Source organism: Rhipicephalus microplus, chromosome 3 (assembly GCF_043290135.1).
Source record: "Rhipicephalus microplus isolate Deutch F79 chromosome 3, USDA_Rmic, whole genome shotgun sequence".
Lineage (NCBI taxonomy): Eukaryota > Metazoa > Arthropoda > Arachnida > Ixodida > Ixodidae > Rhipicephalus > Rhipicephalus microplus.
This window is the reverse complement of record NC_134702.1, coordinates 71,307,301-71,325,247: the sequence shown is the minus strand read 5'-3', so window position 1 is coordinate 71,325,247 and position 17,947 is coordinate 71,307,301. Positions and strand designations below refer to the sequence as shown.

The 17,947-nt window shown below is 44.3% G+C and overlaps 1 protein-coding gene across 1 annotated transcript in view; it reads left to right on the top strand.

The window, feature by feature from the left end:
* Positions 1-706: 706 nt before the first annotated feature.
* LOC119161007 (solute carrier family 35 member G1) overlaps positions 707-17,947 on the top strand; it is an 83,536-nt gene continuing 66,295 nt past the window's right edge. The window contains exon 1 of the mRNA XM_037413319.2: positions 707-1,054. The gene's annotated coding sequence lies outside the window, so the exon portion shown is untranslated. The remainder of the gene's footprint in view (positions 1,055-17,947) is intronic.

Genomic DNA, 17,947 nt, shown 5'->3' with positions numbered 1-17,947 from the left:
GATAAGCGCGCGCACAGGAGAGGCCCCTCTCCGTGGAGGCGGCGCTCTCCGACACGCGAGAGACGAGTGATGGCCTTTAGAGCGGCTACAACGCGCACTCGTCGCGCCATCTGGCTAGTGATGACAGAAACGCGCTGAAACTGCGATGCTCCAAGGAACGTTAAATGTTGTATAATAAATATAAATGCCTTGCCGTTTGCGGTCTTGACTTTTGAACGGTGTGGCGTAGTGGTTAGCGCCGGGCGCTGCTATTGAAGAGGTCGCCTGTTCGACGCCCCGTACCAAAGCCTGTGCATATCGTTTTTTTTTTCGCAATCTGCTAGCATTTGTTTAAAACGTCATATTCATGATGGAAACACGTAAGCAGAGCCATGGCGGATCACGGTCTAAAGCACTTTTTCTGTTAAAAAGACGCGTGGCAGCAACCGCGCACGTGGGTTCATTCAATTTTAGCAGTAATGAGTTGGGCAATAATGCCCGATTTTGATGACATCAGCTAATTTTGAAACAATAGCATTAAAAAGCTCGTTTTGCAGAAATTTCGGTTTCTGCCACGGCATTGGTGTCGGCGTCTGTAGTGGTATCGTTATCTTGGTTCGGGATAAGCCAAAGCCACCTGTAGGAAAATAATTCAAGCCTGTTCAGGATTACGTGCATGGCCTCTGACGTCACTCAGTTTTAACACTCGTCTCCTGGCGAGCAGACGTGCGATTGCATTCTCCCGCCATTCGAGATAGCAGGATAATTAGCTAACACTAACGATGCCTCTAGCAGAGCGCTGGTGTTTCTTTTGGTGACTGCATCAAGATGATCATGTTTTTCTGTCTCCGTGAAGTGCTGCAGGGTGATGTGAAGTGCTTCTTTCACTTAATGTACGCGTAGTGTACACTTGCAAGCTATCGCGATGGGGCAGTGCTGTGGGTCCAGCTGTCACCCATATTGACAGTGTGCCGAAGGCTCCAGCGTTTCATTCTCAAAGGAGGATCAAAAAGCAATGTGAGAGCGTGCCGTTCATCGGGAGGACACTTGTATGCGTTCTTTCCGTGATTCGAAGGTATGTGCGTGTCTATACTACTTGCTTTTGAGTTGTCTTTTAAAAGCAACGCCGTTAACACGTTCAGTTCTTTCTGTTTACACTTCTGGCTTGCTGGTGGAAGCCTTGACCTAAAATATTTAGCAGAGCGTCACGGGCGTTCAGCCACTCCATAACCTATCGTCCCGAGACAGTGCTAGGAAAAACAAAGATTTAGCGCTTTCGACGAGTGCATTCGCCGAGACGTGGAGTTAGAGGGGAGCTGGGGGGGCTGGTTGGCTGCAAAGGGATGGCGAGACGAAGTAGACTCACTTTCACGCTCAACCGGCCACGTTTTACGTTCCGCTGCTCGCAATCGAAAACATCAAAATAAAGCAATAAACGCGCGTCGTAGCGTATTCTCAGAACGGGCAATACTCTCAGAACGGGCAACGGGAGCCACAGATTGTCACTAAACATTTCGCTATTTGCGCATCGCTCTACAGGCTTATTTACCTCCGGTCACTTGGTTTAATAAATGGAAAGAGGGCTGGTACGTGGTGCCGCGCATCTGTTGCGTATTCTACGTAGAATTCCTTGCCGATTCTCCGTTCATTTTTTTTTGGGGGGGGGGGGGGGGGTAATATAGTTATGTGCAGAGACTCTGCAGTGCCTTCGCCTAATTTCTTGTCCTTAAATTATGTGCTGCCGCTCTTCAATTTAATTCGGATGCCCGTACATACCTCGATTCTTTGCCTGTTTTGTAGCCTTTCTATAAGGGGCCTCTGGTGCACAAAGCATGTCCTAAAGCACTTTCTTAAACGTTTTTCCTGTGTCTGAACTCAATTTCCAGCTGTAATACTCGAGGGCGGCTACCAGGTACACTGATCTCGAAACATGCGCAACAGTACAAACGGACTCACTCAGTAGAGAAGACTGCAGAAGTATAGCAAATTAATTAGAGCGTTTGGTGTGCCTCTTCTTTACTCTGTGTGTTATTCAAAAATAGCATTTACCTAACCTATGCCCCCCTTTTATGGGGCCACCGATTCCAAGCTTCACTCTTTTAAATGGTTCACGTGTTCGATAGCGCACAATATTACGTTTAGATGCAATAATAAATGCCTACTAATAAATTGGGGAAACTTTAATGTGCAATAGATTCCTTAATCCAGTGCGAATCCAGACACAGATTGTTAAATGAAGCTGTGGTCACTTGAAACTCGCCTTAACGCTTCATTTTTTTTCAAGGAAGACGCTCAATGGCAGCGGCTTCGCAGCCTCCCTCTCGCCCTCGCTCGGCCGAGGCACGTGACAACACGGTGGCAGTGAGAAGGCCTGAAATCTACACGACATTGGCCTAGCACTAGTGCGCCTCCCTATGACGTCATCAACGGAAACTCATGAAAAGCGGCTGTTCAACGAACTTGGGGCTTCTTTTAGCTGTATTGACAATGGAGTGGCGTCTGTCTTTCAACCGCATCGCTCGGCTAAGAACGGATATGACATGGTGTGAGTTGGGTCTCGCATTACTATAGTTTCTATTGCGGCACTCGCTCTGCGTTCGGCCAGCACAATGGCAGCCCCGACAGTGGTAGGCTTCCCGCCACCGACGCCGTTAACCTACCACCGGGCTTCCGAATGGACAGAATGGGTTATGTCATTCGATTATTACCGCCGTGAACCAGGACTCAAGACTGAACGAAAGAACGGAGGAATCGAAAAACATTTCGCCCACGTATGCTACAAGAGAACCAAAAGTGGGCGTGTCAGTACTAGAAGGCGACGTAGAGGACTTTTTTGTAGATGGGACACTTAACGGGTCAAAGGCCCGATAAGCGGAAGTGTCTATCAAAGGGACACGCGAAAGTGCTAAAGCATTAGGTAAGTGCAGGCGGTGGTAAATAAAGTAGATACAGCGAAGGTCTTTATCATGATAAGGATGAAGATGTTTCTAAACAAGGCTATGACCAATGCATTACATAGTACTGTAGTTATAGGAAGAATTCCTATCTACTCATTCAATCTTCTTCGATGGATATGTGCCATGCGCGGAGAACTAAAAGAAGAAGACCAATGCAGCATACATATAGCACGTGCTTGAAGGAAATGAGCTGAAGCCATATAGGTCTTTTCAAACACTTGCGCTCGGTGTCAATGCTCGATGACGATGATGCTTCTGGATAATTGGAACCTACAAACCCGAGGGGATCGGCTAAGAGTTAGATGGATCGTACAGACTGCATTTTTTTCAAGTTTTAATAAATGTTATTTTATTTATTTATTACATACTGCTGACTTGTTTACCAGGTCTTAAGCAGGAATGGGCATACAGAACTGTTTACTACAAAAAACATAATTGACATCACACAGCATACTGACAGTGGGTACAATTCAACACTTTTGTATTAATTTACAAAAAAACTAAAGAAAAACATTACAACAATGGCATAGCTTTGCTGACTGAAACGTACTAAAAAGTTGGAAGCATTGCGTAACTCTGGGCTGCATGGCTGTACAAAAAAGTGTTAGTGGTTATTGAGAGCATGTAGAAATAAATCAACTGTTGGACACTGTACAGCATCGGGTGATAGGCAATTCCACTCACGGGTAGTTCTTGAAAAAAAAATTGAATACCTGAATGTGTCTGTGCGGTTTACGTAATCCAAAACTTTTTTTGAATGATGTGAGCGCACAGAATATTCACTTATTTGTCCAATATGCACTGTTTTGTTGATACCAGTTTTGCTGTGGAAAATGAGGTAAAAAACCTTCAGCCTCTCCATTCTTCTCTCGTGTAGTTTTTCGAGATCCGCTTCAATTAGTAGAAGTGAAGGGGAAGTACGCCAACTTTAACAATTAAAAACAAATCGGACAGATTTTTTTGACCATTTCTATTTTTTTAATATTGGACTCAGTAAAGGGATCCCACACTGCAGCTCCATATTCCAATACTGGTCTAATGAAAGTTTTGTACGCGAGAAGTTTGATGTGTGGTGTGGCATTCACAAGCCTCCTTCACAAATAGCCAAGCTTTTTCATTGCCTTTCTTTCAATATATTCTATGTGTTAATTCCATTTTAAGTATGATGTGAGCATGAGCCCTAAATATTTGTGTTTAGTTACTTCGGACAGCGCATGACCGTTGACGTGATAGGTAAACAGAAGCCGCTGTTTCTTACGCGTAACTTGCATTGCTACTATTTTTTTTTTATAATTGTCATCTTCCAATTTTCACACCATGTTTGTAGCATTGCTAGTGCAGTATTTAAAGATTCTTGATCACTGTAACTATAAATTTCCTGATATAGTATACAATCGTCCGCGAAAAGCTTCATTTTTACGGGCAAGTTTAGCACAATATAACTATGTATCAATATAAATAACAGAAAAAACAATGGCCCCGAAATTGACCCTTGAGGCACACTCGATTTCATGGGGGCGGAACTCGAGGTGACACCATCAATGGCAACACATTGCCTCCTCATTGAAAGATACTCATTTTTCAGAATTGGTTTGAGCTTAATTAGTAATTTCTGGTGACTCACACGATCGAAAGCTTTCTCAAAATCCAATTATATAACATCTACTTGACCATTCATATCGATCCCTGCTGCTAGGTCATGAAACGTCTCAGTAAGCTGGGTTACCGTAGAATAATACCCTTGGCGAAAGCCGTGCTGAAGGGGCGTGATTAGGTTATTTCTTTCGACAAACATAGACATATGTTTGAATATTATATGCTCTAGAATTTGGACACTAGTGCATAGCAAGGAGATAGGCCTAAACGAGGATACAAGTGAATGTTCATCAGTTTTTGGTACTGGAGTGATCTTAGCGTGCTTCCGATCACTCGGAAGCTCAGCGCGCTGGAGAGATGATTTAAAGATCAAGCATAGGTATTTGGCATTCCATTCAGCATACCTTATCAGAAATGATACCTGCTTGCTCGATACGCACATATTTCTTGTGATGAACGTTGAACACCTGCCACGCACCCACATGAGAACCTTTGTAAATGTCCTACAATGCAGTTATGAAGCACAAAACGCGTTTGCGAATTATGTTATTGCAAGTGGCCTGTTTTTGAGTGGTGTAGCAGCGCTCGATTATCTCGCACCAGGGCGCAACTGTAAAAGACAGATTGATTGATGACACGCCTGCCTTCTTTTTTCCATTCACCCACATTCATTTTCATAATGATCGTAGGCATTCGGTTCCTACACTAGCTTTGTGTTTCTATTTTGACGGCAACTACAGATTCGATGAGTTAGCAAAAACTGACACCAGTTAAACATCCTGACGCTGTTCATCCAACAACGCCTTCCCCAGAGAAGCCCGAAGAGTCGACTTCTTCTGTCAAATATTAGTTCCATTTGTGCATTCATTCATTTTTGGTGGAGTCTCCAAGAACAACGTGCCTACAATAACAACAAAGAGTAAAAAAATAAAACAATGAAACACGTATTGATATTTTCATAGTTTTATATCAGTCAGATCGTGGTACAATGAAAAATTTTAATCGGGGATTGAACTCTCATCACACGTGTTGGGGTTTCAAAACTGACCTTAATGGAAAACAGACACTAAACTTTCGTGTCTAAACGCGAGAACCACCACATTTATTTGCAATCGGCACCGATCGGTCTTTCATTTAGGTTTCGCAAGTGCGGCCATTACTGACTCGTCCTAGACAGCGCTGGAGTGTGCCACAAACACTGATCACTTTTATACAGGTTTTGAAATTTTTTATCCGAAAACCTTACCTTGTTTTTAAGTTAGAGTTTTTGTAAATTATAATAAATTTCGGAATAACCTAATGACATCTATGTCATCTTCCTCTGATGAGAGAAATATTCCAAAGCGACGAAGTTAACCGCAAATTTTAAAAACTCTTGTACACGAGCTGAGCTAACTGTTGAATCGGCTAGGAGAGCTTGTTATAGTCTTTGTTGGAATGCATATTGCACACAAAATCACCGCCGACGCCAGACAGCTTAGAAGCAGCTTATTCATAATCAGTCCCCGAAATTCGGTCTAATTATGAATTTGTCGTGGCTAGTTTTGAACGCGCAATCGACCAAGCAAAACAGAAACATGATCGCATACATTATGACTTGCTCTCGAAACCAAAAAATGAAAAAGCACTGTTTTGATTCAAGAGAAACAAGAAAATGCAACCAGCACCAGTAAATTCAGATTGTGCACTTCTATCGTCAGTGGAAATTACTAAAGTTCTAGAGTTAATCGCTACAGGGCTCGAGCGTAGATTTACACCGAATGTAGCGAACATTTAGCGAAAATTTACAAACTTCACTGACTTTGACAAAGATACAGTCATTGAACTATCCTGCGTGATTAGACAGTTGCCTCTGTCAGCTCACGGGCCTGATGAAATCATAGCGCGTATGATTCAAATTTTATTCAAATAGTATAACTGTGAAATTGTCAATGTGTGTAAGGTATGTTAAAATATGCCTGGAGTCTTCGTGATCGGGAAATAGCGAAGGTGATTCCAATACCTAAGGAATGGGGAGCAGGGTTTAACACACAAAATAATACACCTATAATGTTGACTTATAACGCGGTTAAACTCGTAGAGAGGGTTGTTCTGAATGGTAGAATCACTAACTAGATTTTTCATAAGCCTATACTGAAACCACAACAAATTGGCTCTAAATCAGCCTGTTAAATCTGGTGCACACATACTGACTTATAGAGCCGTGTACAGTTTGCTAGGTAAAGAAGACAATAAGCTGCGATTGGGACCCTTGCCATGCTATATTACTAAACTCACTACAAATTTGAAATTTTCAACAGTATGTGACGGCGTAGTCAGCAGAATTTTCACAATCAAGAGAATTTTATTGTGCTAAGGATGGATGCTCGTCAACTAAATATAAATAGAGTCGTGAAGCTCACCAAGGAATGGTTGTAAGTCCACTTTTATTTAAAACACTAATTAGTTCGATACCAACCTGTCAGGATATTTATATCTACGCATATGTAGACAACATGGCATTCGTTTCAGCTGACAATGATACTGACGCTCCACAACGAAAATTGTAAATCTACTTGAATATGCTGGATATATGGCTGCAGTCCATTTCACTGGTAATGTAAACAAGAGGGTTCGGGGGGGGGGGGTAGCAAGGTTAACTTTTCTTTCTATTATGTGTAAACATGACACTAATCTGCAAATAGACTCTCAAATATTTGGGTGTTTTATAAAATGAAAAACTTTACGGGAGTCCTCATACTGAATACATAGCGGCTAAAGCTCAACGAGCTTTGGGCTTATTGCACCGAATGAGCAATCGCAATTTTTGGGTACGTAGGAAATTCATGTTAATGTTGTACAAGATGTATATGCACCCAGTATTATATTCTGGATGTGTGTTGTTCGCAGGTGGCGCTGCTTAGAAACTAGATCATTGATTACCTTGGAGCGGGAAACTCTGCGCTTCTGTCTAGGGTTCCTTACATCAGTAGCAATCCTTTTCATGATTCAGGAAGCGCTCCTACCTTCATTGCTCCGTTGAGTCCGCTTAATAACGTGACAGATATTTCTAAAATTTTATAACTTGCCAGCAAGAAGAGATGAATACGTTTTCTTCAGGGACCCAGACTCTCCCTTTCTCTTCAATTGGGCACGTTTTCATACACATCAGATAATATGCGTACAAAAGAAACTGGAAAGGTGCTAATGTCAGAGAGGTAATGGTAACTACTGACTCAAGTCAGTTTCTCATGACAGATTATGATGAGATTTTCCCTCAAAAACTTAAATTTCTATCCCAAGAATTCTTAAAAAAACAGGTTTTAAGATATTCTGATACATGCGCAAACACGTAACATATTAGCTACAGGTGTTTTCTTGAATGAGGGAAGAGCATGTGTGGGAATCGTCTGCGAGTCGCTTGGCTAGTCATTCATCGTGAGGCTGCCCAGTTTCACTACGTTTCTCGAAGCTGAGCTCGTGGCTGACATCATGGCACTGCGAAAACTTCCGCTAGACGATAACCGGGCGATCATTACAATTTAGCCTATGGTATGCATGACCCTTTCAATTTCACGCAGCTCGCGTGCCCTCAAGACGTTACGCTCTTCAGTTGCACCTCGGCTGAAGCACCTAATATTAGCGTGCGTACTGGGACACTGTGGATCAAATTTGAATGAAATGGCCGATGGTGCGCGTCACTATAGATCTCCCGATACTGCAGGTTTTCCAGTGGTAGACTTCTTCAACTGTAATCAGATGTAGAAACTTATCGATTCAGACAGATCGGATGAAATCAATAACAACATGAACGGAATACGAGCACCTTAAGTTACCATGGAAGCCGCATTGAAGCAACTCTAGACAATCGGAAGTGACGATCACCAGATTTTGATGCCATGTGCCCTTGTTGAGCTTATACCTACACAGGGCTGGTCCGATATTGTTACCCCTCTACCGATTCTGCGGAGAATTGGAAAATATTGCACACTACTTCCTGTCATGTCGCCAATAGTCAGATATTACAACACGACTTCTCATTAGTGCCCTTTCGAAAATAGGCCTATTCGTAACTGGACAATTAGTATTTAGCTTCGGCGCCTCAGTTTTGGGATGCTGTCACTGGGACACTTTTGATGCTGTATCTAATTTTATTCAAACTAATAACCAGTGCCGTTTTGCTGTTGCCTTCACATACTTTTTTATTGTTATGCTGTAAAACTTAACTAATCTCTTCCATATTGTATTGCGCAGGTTTTTCCTGCAGCCTAATACGAGCTCAAAAGCATATTACTTTTTATATTGTTATAATTTGTTGTAATGCATATCTTTACCATTTTATTTACTTTTTGTTTTTATTTTCAAATCAAACTTTCCTAAATGACTTGTCAAATTTTCAATTACTCATTCTTGGCTGAAATCCCAGAGTGGATAGGTGCCATTATTTTTGAAGGAAAAACAAACAATATATAACGACTAATATTTTCACTCGCGAAATACCATCGGGAAATGCTTTTTGTACAGAAGTTAAGCCAACAATGAAGGCATGTGTGTAAAGTTGGTATTTGTGAGCTAAATTTTTCGTTTCTACCAGATGGAAGCCTGCTTATAAGCTCGAAGGCTATGCGGTTGTCACACAGGTCCCGTTAATTAGGGAGGCGATCGCCGGGCTAATTCCAAAGGCCGAAGTATCGGCCCCCCGAACCGCACCACGAAAGCGTGGACAATTTAGAAGTGGTCCTTTTTGGCGCGCCAGCGGACGCCGGCTGTGGCCCAAAGAACAGGTCAGAGCCGAGAGTTGATAAACAAAACAGAATTATATTCTCAATAATGGCAGATAAAAAGCAATACACCAGTATGCACACTCCACAATAGTTGAATACAATATCTCACAAACCAAACAAGGTACTACACAGTACAATCAGGCACACTCGAAACAACGGACACAGACAATACGCACTACAATGCAGTCACATGCATTGAACAACCAAGACACTTAAAGACTAAAGAGATAGAAAACCTATTCAGTCCAAAGTTCTTGGAACAAAAGTCTGGATGATACTCTTCCGAGAATCACTCACTCAAGGTCCAGCGTTGTTGTCGTTCCGCGGCCCCGAAGTTTCGCTTCCAGGAAACCTCGCCGAACTTTCTCTTCCAGGCAACCTCGCTTCTTCAATTGGCCAATCTCCAAGCTTCAAACTTCTTCGCTGGAAACACGTCGGCTTCACACACGCAGCTGTTGCCACGCGTCTTCGCTCGATAGCGGTAAACACACACTCTTGCCTGTAGCTCGAGTCATCACCCCTCAAGTGGAAATCATCTTCTTCTCCTGCTTTGTCTCTACGGACAAAACCCTCGCCGACTACACGGTGGAATCCCTACGCGCTCTGGCGCTAACTTCCGTCTTCTCCTTCGAAGTTTCTCTTCCAGAAAACCTCACGTCTTCTCCTGCTTTGTCCCTACGGACAAAACCTTCGCCGACTACACGGCGGGATACCCTACGCACTCTGGCGCTAACTTCCATCTTCTCCTGATCTCTCGTCTCGGCTGCTCGATTAAATACCTTCCGCGCAAGATTCCAGAAGGTTCTCATTATTTCGTCGGCGCGATGCGCAGCGAAGGCTAGGGGAAAGGTCGAGAGGATACGAGGGCCGTCCGCGTCGGATGACTCAATCCGGCATTTCCTTCTAGAAATTTCGAGTGCTTGCTCGGTCGCCGATGTGGGGTGAGGAGGTTCGTCGGCGAGCCCACGCTTCCGAGGGAGAGAGTCACGCGCCCGGGAGTCTTTGAATGTTTGTTTTCTTTTCTCTTTTTTTTATCGTTCACCTCGCGGCGTCACTGCGGCGTTTCGACGCGAGAATTTGGCGGCGCGCCCTTTTTAAGCGCTCGTTTTGTGACAGCGGTCATCCACGTGTCACTGTATACTCTGCACAGTGCACTGTTCCGACGTTGATGGGGATGTTCACAACCTGGCACTTAATGTTAAACTGGCCTCCACCATGTCACCTCTGTGCCGTCCGCTAAACGGCTTCACTGGTGATCAGTCTTCACAGAATGGAATAGCTTTCCAATTCCATCGTTCGCTATTTTGACAGCATCTCACCTGATGATACTGCAAACACGCCCAAATCACGTAACTAGCGAACAGTCGCAAGTGTTCCTTATAGTTCTAAACAAATAGCTTGCGCGACCCGAAAGATAGTCCAAAACTACGTATTCCTCAACATTTTGAAAATAACAATTGAAAGCGTACCCACGGAGTTAATGATGAAGTTAAACCACCACCTTTCGGGCACGTGCCCTCTAAACATCTATCTATCTATCTATCTATCTATCTATCTATCTATCTATCTATCTATCTATCTATCTATCTATCTATCTATCTATCTATCCGCCTAACGTGAAACTGTCACATATACGTGATACTGTGACCAAAGTTTGTTTCATGGCAGTGCAAGCTTGGCATGCCCAAGAGCGCGTGCATTGTAGCAGACGACGCAAAGCTGCGCCTGCATTCACTCTCGCGCCTGCGCAGGTTTAATTGGATGCGCGGCCACACTGGCGGCAGTGGCGCTCCGCGGAGCGCAGCATTAAGATCCCTAGGTGAAACAAGTTTCCAAGCTGGCGTTAGCATTACTCAATGTTCTCGATGCCGTCCTCCTGACTCTCTCGCTTATCCCTACTTCTTTCTGCCATCCCCGTCTGTAATTGGTCCATTCCTTCTACGCGATCTTGCATATGGCTGGTGGTGTTATTTATTAATACGCAAAATATTCAAAACGAGTATGCATGCACATATGGCTGCAGCCGGATTCTCGCCGTGACCAAAGACGAAAACGTAGTTAGGACATAAACGGAAGAGGAGGAGTGTTTCACTTGGTGCCAAGTCGGCCGAGATTGTTTCGCGGTGCTGGTTCAATGCAATATTCAAGTTTTTTCAACATTGCTTTGTTGCCGTAAAACAACAGAAAACGGTCTCATTTTCTTGAACTTACGTTGTGCTACCCGAAATGAAGCACGCCGTGAAGTATAGCTATGAAACATTTCACGTGAACGCTTTCGTGCAACTCTGTCACGTCGACGCGAATCTGCGGAGCAAGTTTTTGTCTATTTTAGGGGCGAAGCTCCTTAGGGCGTGGGCTGTGCGTCCCCTGTAGCCTGTATGTAGCCACCTCTAGTTTAGTTCTTGCAGTGTTCACTAGATGGCGGTACCATCCCCTGTATGTAGCCACCTCTAGTTTAGTTCTTGCAGTGTTCACTAGATGGCGGTACCGTCTCCTGTATGTAGCCACCTCTCGTTTAGTTCTTGTAGTGTTTACTAGATGGTGGTACTTGTAGCTGATGATGAAAAGATGCAAGATGTTATAAACTAGAAAGCGGTACTTGTAGTTGATGAAAGACGCGCGATCTTATAAAATAGGAATGATGTCACATATGGCGCGTGTCAATAGTTGAAGGCAATCGTTCGATTTAGTGCGGCGACGTACGCTAGGGGGAGCGTTGTAATAAAATCCGTTCGCTGTTGGCGCACGCTCGGAGTCGCCGGATGGATAAGGCTGCACAGCGGAGAGAGCGCAAGGCGGCAGCAGCGCGCGCTCGCAGACAGAATCCCGATGTGCGAGCGCGCGAGGCAAGGGACATCGCAAGCCATCCATCGTCTAACAACAAATAAAAGTTGATTTGTGTATATACACACACAGCGTTTCTCACGTCTTTACATCATGATCGACTGGGCGAATTACACAGAAGATTCACAGTTTACCGATGAATCCCTCCGGAGCTTCGCCCATTCATCATCATTCAACCCGTGAATATGCCGTAATTTTTTTCGTGCACCCGGCAACTAAGCCCAATGTTTCGAATGAAAATCGAAGACGCGCGATTCTCCCCGCCGAATGATAAGTGGGCACGCACAAACACCTGAGCCCCCGCCCCCATTCGCGGGGCTAACCCCCGTATACTAGAACGTCCCTCCGCTTAGTGCTTCACCTTAACTTGAGAAGGCTGATGGGAGCGCCGTCTCTGGGCAGGGAAATTTTTTATTTAAGCGCCAGGAATGAGTCTAATGCGCGCCTATAGTGCCTGCCAGTTGTTACAGAAACTTGTGCGCACGCACGTATACAGAGCAGCTGGAGCGTGTAATCAACGCAGCTACAGGAACATGTCACACTTGACCAGTTTACCAGAACGAGGCATAAAGGAGCCGAAACGCGCTGCTTTGAGACACCTCGCCAGTAGAACTCTCACTTTTCAGGAAAATCCGCGCACCACACCAAAATCACCTTGCATCACGATTGTCAAAATGGGCCGACACATTAAAAAAGTACTGTCATTGCAGTGCTGCTATTCACCTTTTCATAAACGCCTCCCTGAGCACCGCCATAGCCCTCCTTGGGCGGTGCGAATTGGCGCGTCCCCTCGAAAACGCACTGCCATTGCTGCGCCCTTAGCCTTTGTACTCCCGCGCACAGCCCATGATGGCGGTGTTTTTTTTCCTTCCTGTGAAAGGGTGTATATAGTCAAGCGTTCGTACCAGCCTGGCAGTGTTTTTTTTCTTGCGTGTGCACAAGCCGGCTGTAATCACTCGTCACAACGCCACGCCCTGTGGTCACTGACAGCATCCTCCAGCAAGAAGCGCGTTTACTGTGTGAAAGCACGAAAAGGGCACATTCGTAGAACTAGACTAGTTATAACTGGACGAACTACGATGCATGACACGAGATGGCATGGCTAGTGGGGTAAAATGTAGAACTGCACAATGTTGCCAGTTCAGTAACGCACATCCCGCTTGCTCTTGTGTTGTACCGTTTATGCTCACAAAGGTAACCGTTTATTCTGCGACTCATTTCATTCTGTTTTGTTTTTTACATCAAGTCACCATAGTAACTTAACCCAAACTTCGCTTTTTGATGAACCCCGCCGTGGTGGTCTAGTGGCTAAGGTACTCGGCTGCTGACCCACAGGTCGCGGGTTCAAATCCCTGCTGCGGCGGCTGCATTTCCGATGGAGGCGGAAATGTTGTAGGCCCGTGTACTCAGATTTGGGTGCACGTTAAAGAACCCCAGGTCGTCAAAATTTCCGGAGCCCTCCACTACGGCGTCTCTCATAATCATATGCTGGTTTTCGGACGTCAAACCCCACAAATCTAATCTAATCGCTTTTTGATGAAAGTTTTGAGCCTTCTATAGGGGGCGCTCCTGGAACATAGGCAAGGAAGAAAGGGAAAGGTGTCGCTACCTTGGAAACTTGTTTCATCGACGCGGCCACCCACTTGCACGTTTATCAAAAATTGGCTGGCACTGTACATACCTTTACTGGTGAATTGTGCAGCGTTAAGTCTGTGTCTCGGCTTCTGGCTGAAAATGCATTTGGTGCAATGCAGTTTGGCGGTGATGCACAAGTCCCGACCGACGTGGAGTCGTCGTAGTGTTTCGACATCTATATTTGCATGCTGTTTTATTGGCGACGCCTTTGCACTGTGGTTATCGACAACAATGGGAGAAAAAATCCTTTCTTGTGGATACTGTTTTATTATGAGGCAAGTAAATGTTTCTGTAATAACATCTTTCCTGTGGATACTGTTTTATTATTAAATCAGCAAATCTCCTTGTATTAACATTACTCCTTCATGTGGTCCAATATGTGGACATGATCCCATAATTAGAAACCTTAGAAGTCCATTTGATAATCAGAATGATGTACTAGAGGTATGAGAAATTGTCGTGCACCACAGAAGATTCAAGTGTCGGATTATAAATCTGCATACTTATTTAATGAAAATCACAAGTATTCCGAAGGTTGAAACAATCAAAACTAAAGCGGCAGGCTGTTTGAATGAAATCAATATAAATTGCGTAATATTTTATAACGAGAGGCAAGCTGAAATGTTCGCCGCCTGGTGCGTCAAACCTCGAGCGTACTTCGACACTTCTCCGAGTCTCTTGGTTCCGTTCAGTGTGCGCGTGCCGTCATTGTCACACTTCCCGGTCCAGTCTTCGCATTCCAAATCAAAAAGCGCGATGCTCAACTCGAATTCCGTGTACCGAACTTTCAACCAGCATAACTGCGAAAAAAAGATGAGTCAAGAAATAAATGTTCCGGCGAACACGCACGGGAAGAAGAGTTTATACGAAAGAATCAATTTTGTATGACTATTCCGTAGTGCCACAAGTGCACAAGAAATGATGAACGAGAAAATAGAATAGGTGAAACTGGCTTACAGTATTCTTTTTGCGTGTGGCGTCAGTAGCACTGTCCTAACGTTCGAGAAAATACATCAGCAAAAACCGAGAAGAGCGACCAGTAAATTGACAATGGCACTGCGATAAAGTGAATGTACAAATACGGTCAAATATGTGTCTTGAGCAACGGTGACAGTCAGTGGTTCCACGTCATGAATGGGCGATATTATTGATATTCTTAAGCCTGTACACACATCAGACAGTTTGTGCCTGTCTACCTATCCATAGCCTCCGAGCACCGCGCTTTGAAAAATAATCAGGAGTGTGTAACGTCGCTAAATAACGATATTATGAAATACGTCGGTGTGGAGGACGTCCGAAATTGCAACCACCTAGGTTATTTAACGTGCACCTAAATTTAGGTACATGGGCCCAGAGCATTTTCGCCTTTATCAAAAACACAGCCGCTGCGGCTGGGATTGGATCCCGTGACTTGCCGGTCAGCATTCAAACATGATGACCCCTAGACCACCGTGGGGGTCACCAGTACAAAATAAGATTACGTTTTAAACTCTGTCTATTATGGGTGAATTTGAACTTTAATCACACACGCTCCTGAAGTTTGTATCTATACGCTGAAAAATGTTATGTCCTGAGTTTCCTCCCGTATAGAGAGCGAGAGATAAGTGCTTTTATGATGTGTCGCTATAGCTGTGCTGCCTTATTTCTAAACGTGAGAGCAAACTTCGAGGAATGGCGTGAATTTCATTTCGGTGCATCGACAGTGCAGCCACGTTGGTGCTCGGTGAGTACACTTCAGCATATTATTTACCGAAATAACACTTGGCCGCGGTGCAGTCACGTAGATCAGCGTTTTAACTACTGATTCTATATTCTAACCTCCTTGAATTTGTTCTGAAAGGTTAGCTACCTTACGTAACCACGCGCATGCTGGCTATATTGCCGATTATCACCTCACATTTTCAATATACGGAACAACGCATTCAAACAGTGTCTTCACTTTCAGTGTAAATGAAAGACTGCGAGATGCATCAGGATACTGAGAAGAATGAATCTACTACGATCACTAAATCGGAAATATGGCCTAACACCTTCTATTTTGTCGGTGCTTCAGTGTGCATTAATATCTTTCATGAAGTTTTTTTTTTTCAGGGTAGATCAGTGCTATTTTATTAGTGAGCACAAAGCCTCACTTTTTTTTACTTGCATAATGGCTCGAACTACCTTAAAAGGTTCGTAGAGCACCTCCGATATTTCTTCAAACATTTAAAGTAGACACGCACCCTTTGTGCATAATGTCGTCACGATCAACGATTCTGCACGTGGCAGCAATATACAAACTTCCGGCACATCACAAATCCTAAGAAGCAATCCCTCCTTCTTTCCCAAACTTTCGTGCCTCCGCATGACGCGCTGTTCTGATATTCTGACGCGCTGATCCAAATATGCTGCGATTGGTAGAGCGAGAGCCTACGACTTCCGGCCTGTCTGCAGGCAGCTGTCCGGGCTGCTTTTTGTTCGTCGTGTTCCCCGCGTGGGCACGCCCGCTCACGAATGGGCTACTGTGGTCTGTTACGTAACTACGCAAACTTTATTCAAGTGGTGGCGCAACGCCGGGTTCATACCGGAAAGATTCGTATAGGCACGGCAGTCGCGGTTCGCCAACAAGCACGCAGCTACAACAGGCCCCGGAAACTCGGCGCTAGTTTCAGTTTCAAGCAATATGCATGCTAGAGCAGTTTCCGTGCTTCCTAGGATCCGGTTGAATGGAGTGAGGTTGACGTGAATCTTCAAATTTATTGGCATTCACAAATGTTTTATGAATAAAAAATTTTATACTCCTGTAAATAACTTCCTTTTCGTTGATATATCATTTATATTTCTATATATTGTGAATTTTCAATCGGGCAAAGCGTGGGAAGTGATTGACATGAGTTACGAGCTCATGTCAATCACTTGCCTGTGGTCCTCCTCACCTGTCACTCAGCGATATTAAAAGTAGGATCACGTTCAGCTATCTCGCTAGGTTGGCGTGCCAACTACGCGAATGAGAAGGACAGCAAGCTGTGGCGGGCAAAGAACGGAAGCAGCAGTGAGCTACGCGGGACAAGTCAACCATGCGTCCGTCGAAGATGGCTAAATCGGGCAGCACATGGTTTTCGCGGCTCACCAGCGAGTCTGACAACCATGGATTTTCTACTTCCGCGAAAATTTTTCAGCGTTTTTTTAAGGCAACGGGTGAGCAGAAAAATTTGGACCCATCATTTAAGCATGTATTGATTTTCCATGAGTACACATTAGTAAATGCAGTTCTCTGCAAGAATGATTGGACTGACAGAAGTGCAATGTCGCTTGACTAACTGGTGCAGACGATAGCCCAGTTGCTGTCCGGAAATGCGTTCATTGAAAGGGTTGAATTCGAGATGACTCGGCTACACAGTTCATATTGCTTCTTTTGCTTTTGGCGAGATCTCAAGTAACTATAGGCTGTTTCGTGCTCATGAAATTTTTGTAGCCGTGGTTTGAAAACTTGTAAATCTTTACTTCTAATACTGTCATTCAAATAAGCATGATTGGCTACATTCTTCTAAAACTTATTACAGAGAATGTCGAAGGAGCCAGCGTTTTGACTAGTGAACTTTTCTTCGTTAAGGCAATGCTGTTGCTCTGACAAAGACAAGTCATCTTGCCGAAACACTGTTTGCAGCGACGTTCTTTCTCGAAAAAACTTGTGATCGCTTGAAGCCTCTCCGCGCCTCTGAACTTCAATGTCGTTCGGTAGTGAAGTTCTCTAAGAAAACTATACACGCGATGAATAGAGAGTTTCGGCCCCCCATGGCTACAATGCAAATGACGGAGTCGACGGTCCGAGTCGCGTCAACCAGAAGTAGACGATGTTTCAAGCAGCACGTCAGTGATGAGATATGCGACGTTATATTGGAAGGGGCATTCGGCGAGAAGGCAGAGCTGCTTGGGAAAGGATACCATGAAGGGTAGCGCAGGAGAGAGTGACAGGAGTGATCATCGCGGTTTCAATAATCAAAAGCGTCTAACTCCGCTATTGCTGCACCGTTTCAAAAAAAGTTCTCATGGTTCCGTGTTCGTCTAACACTCGGGCACAATTTCCCCACTAATACTAAATTTCGACCTATCGGTGGTTTACGGGCCCTTTAAGAGCTCCATTCTGTCGTTGAATTTTGCACTCTAACTTCTGTTGCATGGTTTTGCAAAGTT